The 20,677-nt window shown below is 33.0% G+C and overlaps 2 pseudogenes; both read left to right on the top strand.

The window, feature by feature from the left end:
- The first annotated feature begins 1,335 nt into the window (after positions 1 to 1,335).
- Positions 1,336 to 2,065, top strand: LOC143187740 (uncharacterized; annotated as a pseudogene).
- Positions 2,066 to 19,737: 17,672 nt separating this feature from the next.
- Positions 19,738 to 20,451, top strand: LOC143187739 (cytochrome c oxidase subunit 3 pseudogene; annotated as a pseudogene).
- Positions 20,452 to 20,677: the final 226 nt, after the last annotated feature.

Genomic DNA, 20,677 nt, shown 5'->3' on the forward strand with positions numbered 1-20,677 from the left:
ATCATTGTCATTTAACAGGGCGCTATAGAGATCCTACACATGTTGACTGTTATATAAATTATAAAAACTCATTCCACGTCCCGATAGTCTTTCACAATTTATCTGGATATGATTCACGTTTTATCATCATGGAATTAGCTAACGCATTTGAAGGTTACATTGATTTACTACTTATAACCAAATAAAAGTATATTTCTGTTACAAAACATTTAAAAGATGTAACAGAACAAGAATTAGGTTGTCGAAATTATATAAGATTACGATTTATCGATTCGTATAAATTTTTAAATACTAGTTTTGGTAAATTAGCGTCTTTTCTCAGTAAAGATAAGCTAAAAATATTATACTCTAATCTTCAAATGTTGTCCACAGAAAAATTTGATTTATTGACGTGAAAGGGTGTCTTTCCATACGAATACATTGATTGCTTTGAGAAATTAGAAGATTCTTGTTTACCATCGCCGGAATCTTTTTACAGTTCGTTGACTGATGAAATAGTATCCGAAAGCGATTACGCACACGCTGAGAACATATGGCATTCTTTCGAGATTAAAACTTTAGGTGAATACAGCGATTTGTATTTAAAAACAGATATTTTATTATTAGCAGATATTTTCGAAAATTTCTGAGAAAGTTGTATCAAGAGTTATGGTCTAGATCAGGATCACTATTACACATTACCAAGTTTTATATAGGATGCTATGTTAAAGCATACTAAAGTTAATTTTGAATTGCTCACTGACATCGAAATGGTTTTGTTTACCGAGCGGTGTATACGTGGTGGTTTGAGTCAATGTTCTGGGAGATATGCGCAAGCCAATAATAAGTATATGTTATCCTATGATCCATCGAAATCGTCATCGTACCTCATGCACTTTGATATAAACAATTTATATGGATGGGCAATGTGTCAACCATTACCATATGCAGGATTTCACTGGATCGATAGTGTTGAAAATTTTGATGTATCCTCAATTGCAATTGATTCATCGATAGGTTATATTCTTGAAGTTGATATAGAATATCCACAACATCTACATGATGATCATGCTGATCTACCGTTTTGTCCAACACGTGCCAAATCCTCTGCTAAGAAACAGGATAAGTTATTGGCTACATTATACGATAAGGAGCGTTACGGTATACATTATTGCAACTTACAACAGTGTATTCATCATGGTCTTCACATTACAAAGATACAACGCATTCTCGAATTTAATCAATCACCATGGCTTCGCGATTATAGAGAACTCAATACTCAATTTCGAACACATGCATCAAATGATTTTGAAAAAAATTTGTATAAATTAAAGAACAATGCAGTATTTGGTAAAACAATGAAAAATGTTCGAAATCATGTTGATGTAAAACATCTGACAAAATGGGATGGAAGATTTGGTGTACAGGCAATAATCTCAAAACCTAACTTTCAAAGCAGAAGTATTCTTTCAGAAAATTTAATTGCAATTGAGTTGCGTAAACTTATGGTTAAATTCAACAAATCAATTTACGTTGGTATGGCCATTCTAAACATATTCCACTACGATTATATGTGTCCATTACACCAACGAAGTTGTAAAATTATGTATACTGACACAGACAGTTTAATTTATTATATTCAATGTGAAGATGTTTATGAGATGATGAAATGCGATATCCATAGATTCGACACAAGCGATTATCCAAAAGACAATGTATACCGCTTGTCAATAAGAAAGTGCCTGGTTCGATGAAAAATGAAAACAGTGATTCAATAATGACTGAATTCGTTGGACTTAGAGCAAAGGTGTATGCTTTGAAAGAGTTTGGTAAAAAAGATGTGAAAACGTTGAAAAGTGTCAAAAACAATGTTGTTGCCAAAATGATCAATTTCGATGATTACAAGCATTGTTTACGCAATGCATTTGAAATAACTCGTCGTCAGTCATGCATAAGATCTAAATTGCATAAGGTATATATTGTAACAGAATTGAAAATTGCTCTCAGTCCATATGATGATAAGCGATATCTTATATCTGATTCAAATGATACACTACCTTGGGGGCATTATAAAATAAAATTGTAAAGGATAGAAGCTGTACAATAATAGATTGAAATTATTTTACGAAAATCGATTTATTTGCATTTTCTATATTAACGTTGTAGTAAAAACATCCTTTTATGTTTACAGTACATTATTTTCATGTATCCATGAATTGCATGAATTATCAAACCTTAACCATTTAACATGTACTTTATCGTCCTCCTTACGTAATACTTTTTCCACTAAATACACATCGGGATTGATAACGCGTTGTAATTCATGTTCATAAAATCCTCCTGCAATAGGCTTTCCGCATGAATCTTGCAGCAGATAAGTCACAGGATTAGTTATCTATACTTTGATTATCTTGAACACTTCAGAAGTTCAATATGGTGTATATCCTTTGTCGGAAACGGTTTTGTATTTGCTGACGCGTACAGAGACACCAACCTTGAATCTCGGTGAAGCAGCAATCTCTATATGGCTATATACTGTCTTCAAAAGCTTACCAGCAATTGTAAGGGCAACACCACATGGTCGCATTCTAATAGTTCTATGTTTCCGTATGTTGTATTCAGCCATAAGATTCGGTAATGTGTCGATCCATCTGTATGTTCCAATGAGTACAAACAGTCTTCAAATATGATGTTTTAAAGTACGATTAAAACGTTCCTCGATGGAAGCCTTCATCACTGAATATGTTGAATACTGATTAATATTATGTTTTTTTAAGAATCTCTGTACATCAGCATTGTAAAATTTCTTTTCTTGATCGGTTTGTAAATTTTTTGGACATCGATCTCGAATTACTTTTGCGAATGCTTTGGCTACTTCGAAACCATTTTTTGTTTTGAGTGGTACAACCCATGCATATTTGCTTAATGCATCTATAACTGTGAGTATGTAATGATAACATTCATTGAATCGTGAGTATGGACGCATCTCAACCATATCAGCTTGCCACAGGTCATCACATCCAAGTACGATAACACGTCTGCGGGGGAAATTTCTTCGTGCTGACGCATGCAACTCCTTTACAAACTGTTGCTTTTCGAGGCTATGCTTTCCCTTAGATTTCATTGATTTTTACATTGTTGTTACTGCTGTGGTCTGTTATATAATCTTCCTCTTGAGAATGAGGGTTCAATACATGCAATACTTGTCGAACATCATTTTGCAGTATTATTAAATTGTTCTGAAATGTAGCCTCTCTTTGTTCAAATTCCTGCTGTATCTGTTGAACATTATTCTGTATCGTTACCACATTGCTTTGAAATGTGCTCAACTTTTTCTCAAATTCCTGCTGTTGAACCTTTAAGATTGATTTGCATTGTTCCAAGTACTGCTTATTGACTGCATCTGTGTTGACCTCCAGCTGTGTAACATTTCGAATTTTTTAGTATTTTGCGTCAAAGTTGGAATCAATCATGTAGAGCGCGTTATCGTGCATATAATTTCGAAACATGCCACTCCATTTATACTACTATACTGGTGAGGTCTCATACTTTCTAAGTGATACCCCAAACTTATTGATTAACATTTCGTTGAGAATAAATCAATTATGAGCTTGCAGTTTAATTTATAATGAGACCTGCTTCGCGAAGTTCTTCGATAATCGATAGAAACTCGATGTCGTGTGAATTTTTACCCGCTTGACGCGATGCTTCTAACAAACGCAGGCGATCTACTAATTCGTTTGGATCATCCCAAAGTATATAACCGATTTGGTTATTGTTTACTGCCATAGCATTTGGTATATGCTTGTTAACTGTTATGACATTTGGTGTAGTATGTTCAAATCTTCTACCTGTTCGGCTCTTAATTGCACGAGCAAGTAGGGGAGGATTTATACAGAGTGTAACAAAAATGTTGCAGTTGCTTAAAAGTGGTGACTCAGGGGGTGATTTGAAACTACTTGTTCCTTACCGAAAATGTAAGATGAGGCTTCGCTAACGAGTTATTAACGAAAAACACCGGCCAGTGAGAGGGCGAGGTTGCCGTCCGAGCCAGCGCGGTAGCGTTGGGTACGCGCGCTAGATGCTACGGTTGTACTCCGAACAAGAATGCCGTCATTCATCGTAGAAAATAGCATTAGTATGAAAACTGAATGCGACACAATAAATAATACCGAGTCCTTTTTCTGTTTATCACTTGAAGTGAATAATTAGTTAAAATCGAGGAAAACTACGTGCAACGTAACAACACGAATACGTAAATTTCTTATTCGCATAACGTATAAGCAAAAAAGAAATACAACAAAAAATAAAGGGACGGGAGAACAAACTTCACCTGTAGTTTGTCAACTTGTGTCACTGGGTTACTGTACCGCTCCTCGTCACCGACCGTCGAAATGGTTTATGCTAGTGTAACAACCAGTCGCGACCTCATTTGTGAGGAAGTCCGGTGTCGCAAGACATTACCCCTTAATAATTAATAAATAATAAGCGATAATCAAAATTCGAACAGTGGCAGTGGAAGGAAAACCCTAACCTCGAATCCTCAATCGAATCCTCAATCGAATCCTCAATCAAATCCTCAATCGAATCCTCAATCGAATCCTCGCGCCAGTGACACGCGGCGCGCGTGCGCACGGGATCGGTACGTCATCAGGGCGACATCCTATGGCATGCGATGGAACACACGCTGACGACAGGATGACGACCGAATGATGACAGTACAAGCCAATCAACAAACAACGCTCTCTGTACGCCGGCGCAAACACCACCAGATGCATACGCTGAAAACCCGGAACCAATAGAGGACGCATATCCTGCGATGACTCTTACACGCGCAAGTGCAACACGACGCTGCCCCTACACCGAGGTCAGTCATTGGGCCCAAAAGAGGGAGGCAATTTCCCTGTATAAATAGGGCAGCGCCAGCCCCAGCGGAGAGTCTTCTTCGAAATTACTAAGTGCTAAAATTTAATCAGTGTTAAAATAATAAGTGTTAAAAACCCTAGTCCTCCCCAAAACTCCGAACCTCACTAAAGCAGCTTTAACTAGCTCCTTGATCCTCTAAATTGAAGCAGTTTTGATTAGCTTCTCCATTACCGACTGAGAAAGCTTCAACTAGCTCCTTAGTCTTTCCTTGACGCATTCTATCACTGCCACCTGCTCAAATTAAGATTAATTAGTATTTTATTTCTATTAAAATCTAGTGATAAGCATTCATTGCATAGTGATAAGAATCTACTACGCAGAGGACTAAAGGTAGTACCATTATAAGAATAAAGTTAAGAAACCTATTATTGTAGAACATTTAGCTAATAAATAGTTTCTTGTTATATTTCTAAAGAGAAATCATAGTCTATGGAACTCATTTCTTAACCGCGCGCCACACGAATCCTACCCCCTTGTTCACGGGTAAGCCGCTCTATCCGTGAACGTTTTATGTACGACACACGATCCGTTACACTAGGGTAGAATTTTATCAAAGAAGCTCCCTCCACCCTCACATAGTTTTCCATCGTTCTATTATTAGTTAACTTTCACTGCGACCACATGGTTGAGAGAGAGAAAAATCAGTATCTGTCAAGAAAACATGTGCTTTGCAGAAGTGCACAACGAGTACCAACAAGCAGTTTTACAAAAGTGCTCACTCCATTCTTTTACTGACTACGTATCCAATGCTTCGAGACAGAAAACAGACACATCGTGCATCGGTCCAAAAGGGTCCGCGAAGAAGAGAAACTCTTTTTCGTCCCCGAAGAATAAGAAAAAAATTGTGGGCACCATGTGTCCAGTTGTCGCTGTTAGGACCAGTCTAACCGCCTTAGCAGAGATCAGGGGCACGCATTAGGTAATTTATGGCTTTATTGCTCTGGTTTCGAAGGAGACGTGACCTCGGAGTGTCCGAACAAGGAAGGTCTGAGGTGCTTAAACTACGTGGAGGTACAAGGAGCTTCTTTGGAAAAATTCTACCCAACCACAAACTATTTCGACGGTCGATGACCAGGGTCGGTACAGTGACCCAGTGACATAGATTTACAAATTACAGATGAATTGTATTTAATTCATTAGTGATTATTACGTTTTAAATCTAACGCAGACTACTTTCAACCTTTTTGTCTTCAACGTTAATTCTCCAATTCTCCGTTCATTTTTTTTGTTGCATTGCTTTTTCGTTTATGCGTTATGCAAATATTTTCATACTAATGCTATTTCCTTCGACGCATGCCGACTTTCTTGTTCGGAGTACAATCGTAACGACCAGCGCGTACCCAACGCTACCGCGGTCGCTCGGGTGGCAAATTCGTGCTCTCATTGGCCGGTGTTTTTCGTTAATAACTCATTAACGAAGCCTCATCTTATATTTTCGCTAAGGAAAATGTTGTTTCAAATCACCCCCTGAATCTGCCGTTTCAAGTAACTGTAACATTTTTGTTACTCCCTGTATGTTTATATTTGGATCCTTTGTTACCCCATGGGGCTTTGAGAGTTAAGATCACGCTTGTGTGCATTGGTTACCATCAATTTGCTGTTGTATTTTTGTTTATCAGTATCAGTGTACACTGCATCGTCAGGAATTCTGATAAAAATTAATTCATATAAACCTGGTGTTTCAATGTATTTGACATCATCTATAAATATATTATCGTCCTTGTCTATATTGAATTTTTGTGCACCTATGTATTTGATACCTAATGGGCCAAGATAGCTATTAAGTGTTTCTTGACCTTCGGATGTCTGTAGTTGCTGTCTAGCAGATGTTAGAATCGATCCATTAGTAGTTTCAAAAACATCATCCTCATCGATAGTCGACGATTGCACCACCAGATCCACTGATATAGAAGAAATCGATGACTTGGTTCGTATAACATTTTTTCGTTTCGATTGAATTGGTGTAGAGGTCATGAATGATTTATCCGATGAATGTTTCCGTTTTATATTATTCACTTTTAATTGTACAGGTGTTATTGTATCATTCAATTTAGTATTTGAACTTGATAACAATGATTCATCAGCGTCCACTGCAGAGACATTTTTCACAATCTGTTCATCAGCTTCCATTGTATAAGTATTTTCCGCAATCGGTTTTAAGGGGTCGACAAGTGGTTTAAAATATCTGTTCAATGCAGCATCTTCATCCATCTTGCCTGTTTTCAAAGCTCGATATTTTTTGCGAATAGATTCACTTGCGTTAGCATCTTCCTTTGCAATTCTCTCACGGTCCTTCATATCTGGTCCATCAATCATTGTTTGAACAGAAACGTTCTTCTCGCACGGCGCGACAGTTAACAATTGATTCCATTATGCTATTGCAAATTCATTAAATCCCCTCCTGTAACAAGAAAGTTCATTAGACATCGAGCTACCCTTATCGATCACAACAAAACCATACTTGTGTTGCCAACAACTACGACACAATGTTTTGAAATCATCAAAAGACATGTTTTAATTATGTACCATCCTGTTTAAACAAAATCAACAGATTCGCACTATCGCGTATAAGATGTTTGGGAATTTTTGATTGCGTTTGACAGGGATAGAAACAGTCTACCTTTGAATGTCTCCCCATTGAAAAATACTCTCTTATCGTATCTTGTTTGTCACATGCTAAGTCATCAAAAATGAAAATTGAATTTGGAAGCGATTACTGTGGCGAAATAACATCGCAATTGTCTGAAAATTTAAAATAACCAATTTCATCTATTGATTGCCAATAAATTCTCCAAATACTGATATTTCGGCTGCTGCAGGGACTTTGAATACACGTAGACATTCTCAAATAGTACACCATAAGGGCTTTGTAATAAACTTATTAACACGTTGGTCTTCCCACAATTGGATGGACCACAAATAATTCCACGTATAGTGTTTGGTAGCATATTACCATGTCTGTATCCCATGTTGTTGCCAGTTATTTGAATTCTATTGTCGAAATTTTTTACACGTATAATCATTGATTGTCTCACGAACCGCATGTTTTCAAGATTTTGAAACATACGCATCCATGGCGCTCTTATATATACATTCACCAAATTAAGATTTGTTCACTAGTCGAAATGTTTCCCATCGTATCAGATGACATCAACATTCATGATTTAACCTCTGAACAGTTGAAATATATACCAAAGAATATTTTATTGCACAAGTTTGATACATATATTGACAAATTGTGGGATAAGCTTCCGGAATATATAAAAGCTGATAAGGAGGCTCAAGAATATCGCCGGTGTTTGGAACACTACAATCGTCCTTGGCAGCAAACACATATTGATGGTCCAGAACCACTGATTAAAAGCTGTAGTGAATGTCTTCGGCAAAAGTAAAAGCTGGTAGTGGGTTTTTGAATCGAGCAATAAACGCTCTTCCCATTGAGTTGCATATGCCTGGATATCAATTTTGTGGCCCAGGAACTCATCTTTCGAAGCGATTATCAAGAGCTGATTCAGGCATCAATCCCTTGGATGCTGCATGTCGTGAGCACGATATTGCATATTCGCATAGTAACAATCTAGGTGAGAGACATAGAGCTGACGATATACTCGCTGACAAAGCGCAAAAACGTATCACTGCAAAAGATTTGACCCTGAGTGAAAAAGTTGCAGCTGCAACACTTTGGGCTGCTATGAAAACTAAAACGAAACTTGGAATGGGAACGAAAACAAGAAATAAGTGCAAAAATAAGACTGGAGCAAAAAGAAAGCGGATACTTCCAGTTGCAAGACGTGGTTGTATTTTACCTATTTTATCATTGTTACGTGTTCTGGGCTCACTAGTTGGTGGGGCAGCGGAGGTAGCTAAGGCGATAAATAATAAAAAGGCTACGGAAGGCCAACTGGAAGGAATGCAACGTCACAATCGAGCTATGGAAGGGCGAGGAGTTTATCTCGCTCCGTATTGTGCCAATTGTGACAATTGTGCCTACAATTTCTACAAACGGTTGATAGTAAATTTAAACGTTGAATCTTTGTAATCATAATTCAGTATGAATTGGGCTGTTTCTTGAAACATGTCGATAACATTTACATTAAGTGGTAAGAGTAACATTCTGGCGGTAAGCTAATTTCTGCCTGTAGATTTGAGTGATGATATTTATGAGCTTGGTCTAACAGCTTTTGAAACATATAGTACGATACCAAATGTGAATTCTTTCCATAATACATATTACTTTGATAAGGATGACAAAGCAATAGTGATTCCCGATGGATCATATGAGTTGTATGCAATAAGAAAGTATCTGAATCGCGCAATTATGCAGACTACTCGTCGTCTAATAATTATTTAAAAACAGATGTATCTAAAATGGATATAGACTTTGACATTAATGACGATGATAACAATGCCTATGATAATTTATTAATTCGGGCTAATAACAATACTATGAAGAGAGAAATAAAGTGTGCTTATCGAATAAATTTTACCAAACCTAACAACATTGGTTCATTGTTAGGATTCTCATCCACTCGCGCTTTGAAACAGAATCAGCGGCATGAATCGGATAGCCCAATTAATACCATGGATATAAACATTATTCGAGTAGAATGCAATATAACTGCTGGCGCATACAACAATGATAAGTGCGCACATACGATACATGCATTCTCCTCAAACGTACCACCTGGATATGAAATATCAGAAACGCCTGCTCAAGTCATTTACCTTCCAATCATTGCACGGAATATTACGGATCTAACAATACGCATCATAGATCAGACTGGACGGTTAATTGATTTTCGTGGAGAAGAAATTACAGTAAAGTTACACATACGGTGATGTCGATAATACATGTATTACATGTACTACATGTATGTCAAGAAAACTACCCGAAAACTGGTTCCTTGCACAATGTTCTGGGGTAAGTGCCGTGGGATTTACACAGCCCTCTTACCAAAATGCATAGCCTTCCCCACTCCGTGGCCAGATCCTTTAGGAACAATATTCCCATTCTTTTGCAATACGGTATCGGACCGCTTGCCTTCTCTAAACACTCGCTCTTCTTTTAAACAGTCACACAACACCCGGTAGCTGGGAAGTCCAACGTAACCATCAGCCATCGGTTGCCAACGGGACTGTTTAGTCTCATGCATCCTCAATTAGCCACACGTAAACTAAGACCCTATCATAAATCCATCAAAAACCAGTCGTCATCTGGCCATCCTTCTCAAATTCTCTCTTAAAAATACGTTGACGCTAACATGTAAATCAGATGTTTGTATTCAACGAAACACGGCATCAAAAAACGTTTTCCTTTACAAATAAGACTGCATACGACATTAAGGCTTCCCCTAAATACATTGAAAGGAAAAAAAAGAGAAGCTAAGTGCAGTGAATATCGCATTTTTAAAATCATTGGGATTCATTGTGCATAATTACTAAAGAACAGTGAATATTTTAAATATTGCTGAACAACCCATGTTCGACGATCGTTTCGTCAAGCTTGAAACTCATACATATAATCCGTATGCTAACTCGACGTTTGGATATGACGATGAGATTAGAATACCTATACAACAACAAGATCTATACGCATTACATGTGAGAGTTTTCTAAACGTGGAAGGCAAGGTGGTGAGGAAACATCGAAATGATGAATCAATTATAAAGTTGGGAAATAATTGCATAGCATTCATGCTTGACGAAATTCGATACGAACTGAATGGTGTGGAAATTGATTACAATAGAAACGTTGGAATAACTAGCACACTTAAGAACTACATATCATTTACATGCGATGAAGATAAAATTATGAAGAATGCTGGATGGAACATTAGATGGAACGATGAGAAGAATGTAAAATACCATTTCAATTTTTGCGTACTACTAAAAATTTTATTCGGATTTTGTGAAGATTATAAACACATAGTAATTAATGCTCGTCACGAGTTCATTTTAATACGATCACGCAATGATAACAATTGTCTTGTAGGATCTTTAATGCTAGAACCTGAAATCGAATTATTTAAAGTACAATGGCGCTTACCACATGTGATATTGAATGATATTACTAAACTATCATTACTACGTGTTTTAAAAAGTGGACGAAATCTGAGCATGTGTTTTCGTTGTGGGATCTGTATGAGTATCCTCTGTTACAAACACGACTAAGCATTCTTGGTCTGTTAAAACGGCTACACAATTGGAAAAGACGCGATATGTAATTTTTGCTTTGCAAACGGGTAAAAAAAATGTAATGAGTGAAAATGCTACAGAGTTTGATAACGGTAAGCTATCCAACGTGAAAATTTATCTCAATTCAGAATTTTATCCATATGACGATCTAAACACTGATTTCAACAGAAATAAATATGCTCTTTGTATAACATGTATATACATTTTTCTAAGGCTTATTACGGATGTAGCAATAGACAAGCGTTTGTAACGATTGATGAGTTTCTACAACATGGTCCTCTCATGGTGATTGATTGTTCACACCAAAATGATTCAATCAAGAACAGTACTGTGGATGTGCGTATAGAATTTGATTGTGGTGAAAATATTGCAGCAAATACTACAGCTTCTTGTCTCATTCTACATGATCGGGTAATCAAATACAATCCATTAACAAATATTGTACGCAAAATAAACTAATAAATAAGAGTAAAAACATGTATTTTGAACTATTCAATTACTAATTTTGAATGTTTAAGAGAAATTGCATAATATATATGTATTCATTTTATCAAACCATATATTTCTTCTTCTTCTATCCCTCCCCCATTTCCTTTAACGTAATAGTAACAATGATTTAATTACTTTAATGTAATGATTTAATTGCTGTGCGATATAATTCCATTGTTATTTAATAACATTTTGAAGTATATAACATTAATCATAATAAATCATTGCACGATGTGGTTTAATTGTGATTTGATATATAGTTCAATCATCTATCACCTATGGTTCAGTTGTGGATCGATATGGTACAATCATGGTTCAGTTGTAGATCCATGCGGTACAATCATGGTTCAGTTGAGGCTCGATGTGGTACAACCATGGTTCAGTTGTGGTTCGATGTGGTGCATTGATGGTTTGATGTAGATCGATCATTGTACAATTGTAGTTCTATTATGGTTCGACATGGATTGATCATTGTTCAATGTGGTTCGATTGTGGTTCATTACGCTTAAACCATAGGTCGATATAGATTGATTACTGTTCAACATGATCCGACTAATGATTGATTAAAATTTTGATTACAGACCAACAATAATGCATTATTTAATATAGTATTAATAAGATGCAGTTATGATTAGAAACATGGTTCTGATTCCTGAATATACATGTATCACACAACACATCACTACATTGTCTCTGTAGCTGAACGCTGTGAGACTGTAGAATCTTGCCATGCAGGTGAAAGATAAGAATGATGATCTAGTGGGGACAAAACTAGTGGGGATAGCTATATATAACGTGTGATCTGATGAAACATTTTTGCAATTCAGAATAAAAATTTATAAAAATCCAAATTATATTTTTTTACATTGGAAAGATTCCCAAAAAAATTGGAATCGGCAGCACTGGATATCGTAAGTACTATTTTCACTTTAATTATACTTTAATTAAGCTGTAACGAGCTTCTCTCTGGAATACTTTCAGATAGTGACATTGCATTGAGAGTAACTGAAAAGATATTGTCTGAGGGTACTCCTAGAGTAGCTCGCGATAGTTTTTACATTGTCAAGCGTCCACGCATCCCTAAATTTATAAAATTAATTCTTTACGTATTTTTTCAGTTCATAAACCATTGGTTTATGAAGTTCTATGCTATGCGACGTCGGCGGCAGCAAAACATCTGCGAGGAGCACCAGGCGTATCACGCCGTAATTACCATTTCCGAATAATACATTTTAATAAAATACTTATTCCATTTAATTTTTTATTAATTTTCTGTATCCTTCGTTTGCTTACAGCTTATAAACTTAGTGTTTATAATGCACCGTGAAGAGCGCCGACGCCGACAATATAATAACGTGTTACGATCCGAGGGCTAGATAGTCCGACCGAGGGTGAGGGTTTTTTGGGATATTGTTATTGTTTCGTGGACGAACCAACGGGTAACTTTGCACTCGTTGAGAGCCACCTCACGGATGTAGACGAACCAGTGCGCAAAGGCCAACACCGGGAGCCTCCTCAGGTTTTAGGTAGGTTTTCGTGGACGAACCAACACTCAACTTGGCGAGTATCGGGAGCCACTAGGGTGGAATAAAGACTGTGAACGAACTAGTGAGTAACTTTGCACTCGCCAGGAGCTACGGGACGTGGACGAACCAGTGCGCAATGGCCAACACCAGGAGCCACTTGTAGGTTAGGAAAGGGACCTTCGCAAGGATTGCGAAGATGTTAGTATAGCCTCGTAACTTTTAAATTTATAATATATCTCGAGCGGTAAAGATATAATATTTGTGGGATCGTTACGCGTTCGCTTCTTATTGGATTTAGGAAAGGTTTTGATTGAACTAAGTCTAATTTAACAAACCTTATAAAAATGTATATTACTACACGTTTAAGTTTGACTCGAAGGAATACAATTGTCGATGAGTTTTAAGTGTCCCGGAACTACGTCCTCTCTCTCTAGATTACGCACAGAGGTATGCGGGGGACGCGTCGTTAAGACCACGTTACAGTGAATTTACTTTACGTACTGTACTCTATGATTCTGCTCGAAGGAGAGCAAATGCTCGATCTTGCTTCCAGTCTCAGCCGCATACTGAACTCGAACTGGATTGGAAATGAGCCCGCTAGACCGAGTCTCTTGGCCTCCTTATAGTCAAAAATCTATGACAAAAATGGTGGGGACTCGGCTGCACGCCACCGCAGTCGCTCGGACGGCAAACTCGTGCTCTCATTGGGCGGTGTTTTTCATTAATAACTGGTTAACAAAGCCTCATCTTACATTTTCGCTAAGGAAAAAGTTGTTTCAAATCACCCCCTGAATCACCCCTTTTAAGGAATTGCGACATTTTTGTTACACCCTGTATACCACTAAAACCGATGCTTGGGAAGTTTCGAGTCATATTGGTGAAATGTCACCGAGCTGAAGAAATATTGCGAATTTCACGTCAAACGCCTACTGTTTTAGGGAGGAACGGGTTCGAAATAAATTCCGCAATTCTTAGTTACGAGAAAAATATATATTATTACCATGTCCGCGTGTCGCGGTGCTGCGTCGTCATAAAGACTGTTCCCATCGGAAGCTCCCCACTCCGCCATCGGTGAAAGCCTGTTTCACATAGTTTTATCATTGGCGCGCAATTCAACACCTACCTTAACGTAAAAGTACGCATTATATATCGCTGAAAACGATGCTTAGGCAAGTTTCGAGTCATATTGGTGTAATACCACCGCACTTGACAAAATAATGCGGATTTCACGTCAAACGTCAACTTTAACGTAAAACTACGCTATATACCACTGACATCGATGCTTGGGCAAGTTTCGTGTCATACTAGTGAAATATCGCCATGCTTGCTGTAATACTGCGAATTTCGCGTCAAACGTCGACTGTAACGTGAGACTACGCAGTATATATCACTGAAATAGATATTTGGGCAAGTTTTGAGCTATGTCAGTAAAATATATCCGCATTTGATGAAATATTGCGAATTTTAAGTCAAACGTCGATTTTAATTTGACACTACGCATTACAAGTCACTGGAAACGATGTCTCGACAAGTTTCCAGACGTATTGGTGAAATATAACCGCGTTTGCCTACGAAGTACCACCTTTCTGAATAGGTAATTTAGAAGAGGATACCGTGGAGGTTTTAGTGGGTGAGAGTCCCACACTACTCTGACAGACCTAAGGTGTGCGGTAGGACATTTCCTCCACGTGATACTAAAAAGAAAAAAAAATCCAGGCCGCAGTTTGCACCCAGGCTGCAGTTTGAGCCGCTACTCAACCAGATCGGACAATTAGGGCCGCAGAAATCGATTTGAAAAGCATAAAATTCAGAACAAGGAAGCAGTTTTTCGATCTTATGATAGATACCAATACAGCGGATGGCAGAATAATGATTGTATTTAGTGTAATAGTAATTTAGTAATAATTTTAATTCCATAAACTTCAAAAATTTATATGCTCATACACTAAAATATAAAGATTTAACAAAAAATTAACCATGATAAAAAATTTTTATTCTTATTTTTCATCTATAATAATTATCTTTTTATCGCTATTTTCTCTAACATTAAACAATATATTTTTCATTTGACTAATTATAGAATTTACTAACTTAATTTTTTTATCATTATTAGCTATTTCAAAAAATATGAAAATTAGAGTTCTTTATTTTTTTATTTCATTTATTAGAAGATCTCTAATTTTAACGGGAATTTTATTTAATAATTTTAATGTATACTCATCAATCCTAATAATAATGGGAACTTCATTAAAATTCGGGATTATTCCATTTAATGCTTGATTTAATTTTATATTTAAATCAATTAATTTCATAAATGCATTTTTATTAATAACATTCATAAAATTAATTCCTTTTATTCTTTTAATAAATTCAATCCCTATAAAAGAATTATTAATTATAATTACTCTAAATTTAATTGTATCACCGCTATTAATATTAAATAAAAATTCTTTAATACTAATAATATCATTTTCTTCAATTTATCAAACTTCATTAATAATGACATTAATATATTTAAATTTTTATATTTTTATTCTTTACTTCATCATATATTCAGTATTATCATATAATATAATCTATTTAATCATAGATATAAAATTAGAAAATAAAATAGAAATAATAATCTTTAACAATAAATCAAAACTTACATTTTTTTATTTATTACTAACATATATACTTATTCCACCAATAGGAGTATTTTCTTTAAAATGATTAGGGTTAGAGAACTTAGTAATTAAACTTAATGGTTTTAATCTTATCCTATCTATCATTATTGTAATATCAAGACTATTAATAATTTGAAATTATTTAAATTTTATTAATAATAATTTATTCAATAAAAATTACTCAAATATATTCTTAAAATACAAATATATAGATATGTGAATTTTATTTATTATAAATATAATAGCAATTATATTTAGAATCATATACATTTACTTTAAAATCTAATTTCTAAAAAATTATATTTTATTTTTAAATTTGCAATTTAATATTTTGATTAAACTATAGAAATTATATTAATAGTATTAGAAAATTTTATTTTCATAAATAAATTTACAATTTATTCCTTTCATCAGACATAATACTCTAATACTTTATTTAAAGATTTGAAGTTAATTTTAAACTATTAATCTTCAAAATTAAAAATATAAATTTAATTTTATAAATCTTAATTTCTTCGTGAATAAAAAAATGATTATACTCCACTAATCATAAAAATATTGGCATATTATATTTTATATTCGCTATATGATCAGGAATAATTGGTTCATCATTAAGATTTATTATTCGATTAGAATTAAGAAGACAGGGGCATGAATTAAAAATGATCAGATTTATAATTCAATTGTAACGTCTCATGCTTTTGTTACAATTTCATTTTATGGTTATACCATTCATAATTGGAGGTTTTGGGAACTGATTAGTTCCCTTAATGATTGGAGCTCCAGATATGGCATTTCCACGAATAAACAATATAAGATTTTGATTACTACCTCCTTCAATTTTTTTATTATTAATAAGAAATTATTTAAATTCAGGATCAGGCACAGGATGAACAATTTACCCTCCATTATCATCATTTATATACCACCCATCATTATCTACCGATCTAAAAATTTTTTCTCTTCATATCGCCGGAGTATCATCAATCATAGGGGCTATTAATTTTTTAGTGACAATTTTCAATATAATAAATTATTCGTTACAATATGATCAAATACCTTTATTCCCATGATCAGTTGTAATTACAGCAATTTTACTTTTACTATCACTACCTGTTCTTGCTGGAGCAATTACAATACTTTTATCAGATCGAAATTTAAATTCTTCTTTTTTTGACCCTATAGGAGGGGGTGACCCAATTTTATACCAACACTTATTTTGATTCTTTGGACATCCAGAAGTTTATATTCTAATTCTTCCAGGATTTGGACTAGTCTCATATATTATTTGAAACGAAAGAGGTAAAAAAGAAACATTTGGAAACATAGGAATAGTATACGCAATACTAGGAATTGGTTTTCTAGGATTTATTGTATGAGCACATCACATATTTACTGTTGGAATAGATGTAGATACTCGCGCTTATTTCACATCAGCAACTATAACTGTTGCCATTCCCACTGGCATTAAAGTTTTTAGATGACGAGCAACATTCCATGGATTAATAGTTTACGCAAATCCAACAACTTTATGATCTATGGGATTTATTTTTTTGTTTACAATAGGAGGATTAACAGGAATTATATTATCAAATTCATCTATTGATATTTTACTTCATGATACATACTATGTTGTAGGACATTTTCATTATGTACTTTCAATAGGAGCAGTATTTAGAATTATTGCAAGATTAATTCACTGATATCCTTTAATTACTGGATTAACACTAAACAAAAAATTTCTTAAAATTCAATTTTATTTTATATTTATTGGAGTAAATATAACATTCTTCCCTCAACATTTTTTAGGATTAATAGGAATACCACGACGATATTCAGATTACCCTGACGCATATTACTGTTGAAATTTTCTATCTTCACTAGGATCATTAATTTCAATTAATAGAATAATAATATTTATTTTTATTATATTAGAAAGATTTATAGTAAAACGACTAATTTTATTTAAATATTTTCAAAATTCACTTGAATGATTACAAAATTATCCCCCATTTGAACACTCATTTAATGAAATTCCTTTGATTTTTAAAAAAGAAAAAAAAAAAAGAAAATGTAATTTTAAGCTTATAAAATTTATAAATTAAAAATTAAATTTAATATGGCAGATTAGTGCGATGAATTTAAGCTTCATATATAAAGATATATTTCTTTTATTAAAAATTGCTACATGAAATATATTTTCACTTCAAGATCCTAACTCTCCTTTTGCTGATAATTTAGTTGTATTTTATAATATTACTATATATAATATTATCAATAATTATTTCGATAACATTATTTATAATAATAAATATCATTTTAAGAAAATTTAGAAATCGATTTCTATTAGAAAGTAAATTAATTGAAATTATTTGAACTATTTTTCCAATAATTGTATTAATAATTATTGCATTTCCATCATTAAAAACTCTTTATTTTGTTGATGAAATATGGACATTCTCATATTTTACAATTAAAGCTATTGGTCATCAATGATATTGAAGATATGAATATCCAGAATTTTATTTAAATTATGATTCTTTTATAATCAATGATTATTCAAATTTAAGATTATTTCGACTATTAGATGTAGATAATCGAATTATTATTCCATTTAAAACCCTAATTCGTTTAATTACAACATCTGTTGATGTAATTCACTCATGAACAATTCCATCCTTAGGAATAAAAATAGATGCAACTCCAGGACGACTTAATCAAATAATATTATTTACATACCGACCAGGATTATTTTTTGGCCAATGTTCAGAAATTTGTGGAACAAATCATAGATTTATACCTATCGTAGTAGAATCAACATCAATAAATGATTTTGGAAATTGATTACTTAGAATAATAACTTTATAAAATCCTAAGATAAAAAATTAGTTAAACATATAACATTAAATTGTCAATTTAAAATTATTAATTTTTTAATATTTTTTATTTATATTTTATTTAACAATAATAATTTAATCATTAGATGTCTGAAATGAAAGAATTGGTCTCTTAAACCATATTATAGTGTAAATTCCATATACTTCTAATGGCCAATATTTAAATATTTTTTTATACCACAGATAAAACCAATATTATGATCAATTCTTCTATTTTTCACGTTAAGAATTATTTACAGTATAATCATTAATCTTCATTATTTATTTATTAATTTTTCTCCATATAAAAATAAAAAGAAAATATTAAAAAATAAGAATAAAAATTTATGAAGGTGAATATGATAAACCTATTATCAATTTTCGACCCATCTACATATATTGTACTTATAATAAATTGAATTAGTTTATTACTACCATTAATAATGATACCAATAATATATTGATTTATTCCCTCTCGTTTAAATATATTATGAATTAAGCTTATAATAATAATTTACAATGAATTTAAATTACTAATTAGTTACAAATATATATCTAATATAATTATTTTCTTAAGAATACTAATAATAATTATACTTTATAATTTAATAGGATTAATACCATATATTTTCACTCCTACAAGTCACTTATCAATTAATTTATCATTATCAATATCAATATGATTAACATATATATTTTACGGTTGAACTATAAATTGAGAAAAAATATTAATTCATTTAGTACCACTAAATACACATTTAATATTAATAAATTTTATAGTATTAATTGAAACAATTAGAAACATTATTCGTCCATGAACATTATCAATTCGACTAACAGCTAATATATTAGCAGGTCATTTACTTTTAACTTTACTAGGATAATCAATAGAAAGTTCCTGATTAATTATTATTCCATTTATAATCATTATTCAAAATATATTATTTATTCTTGAAATCTCAGTTTTATTTATTCAATCGTATGTAATTTCCATTCTTAGACTTCTATACTTTAATGAATCTAATCATTAAAATCATTAAATTAAAAAAAAATTGTTTATCTTAAATAAACACTAAAACAAATGAAAAATCATCCATTTCATCTAGTAACACCCAGGCCTTGACCAATAATATTATCTATTAATTTAATAAACTTATTAATAAGAGCTATTACAATTTTTCAATTTAAAATTAATTGAATTCTATTTATATCATTAATTACTATATTATTTACTATAGAACAATGATGACGAGATGTAATTCGTGAAAGAACATTTCAAGGAATGCACTCATATATAGTATTAGATTTAATAAAATTAGGAATAATTTTATTTATTATTTCAGAATTATTTTTTTTCAGTTCCTCTTTTTGGGCATATCTACATTCAGCAATCTCCCCGTCAATTGAAATTGGGATAACCTGACCCCCTAAAGACATTATTCCCTTCGATCCATACGATATTCCCCTATTAAATACAATCATTTTAATTTCATCAGGATTTTCAATTACATGAAGACATCATGCTTTATTAGAAAGTGATATTATTAATTCATCCACTAGATTAAGATATACAGTATTGTTAGGAATCTATTTTTCAGTTATACAATTAATTGATTACTACCAAACTTCATTTACTTATAACGACAGAGTTTACAAATGTATTTTTTATATATCTACAGGATTCAGTGGAACTCATGTAAATATAGCAATTATTTTTTTAATATCATGTCTTCTACGAATACACAAAGACCATTTCTCAAAAACCCATCATTTTCATTTTGAAGCAGCTTCATGATACTGACATTTTGTTGATATTATTTGATTAATTCTTTATTCACTAATTTACTGATGAATATATTTATAATTTAAATTTAATTTAAATTTCAATATATATAGTATAATTAAATACAATTAACTTCCAATTAATAAATTTAAGAAAACTTAATATATATAAGTTTAAATTTAATTTATTTATCAACTCTGGCATCTTTATTGCCAATAATTATTATTATCATTAATTT

Source organism: Calliopsis andreniformis, unplaced genomic scaffold, assembly GCF_051401765.1.
Source record: "Calliopsis andreniformis isolate RMS-2024a unplaced genomic scaffold, iyCalAndr_principal scaffold0197, whole genome shotgun sequence".
NCBI classification, from domain to species: Eukaryota; Metazoa; Arthropoda; class Insecta; order Hymenoptera; family Andrenidae; genus Calliopsis; species Calliopsis andreniformis.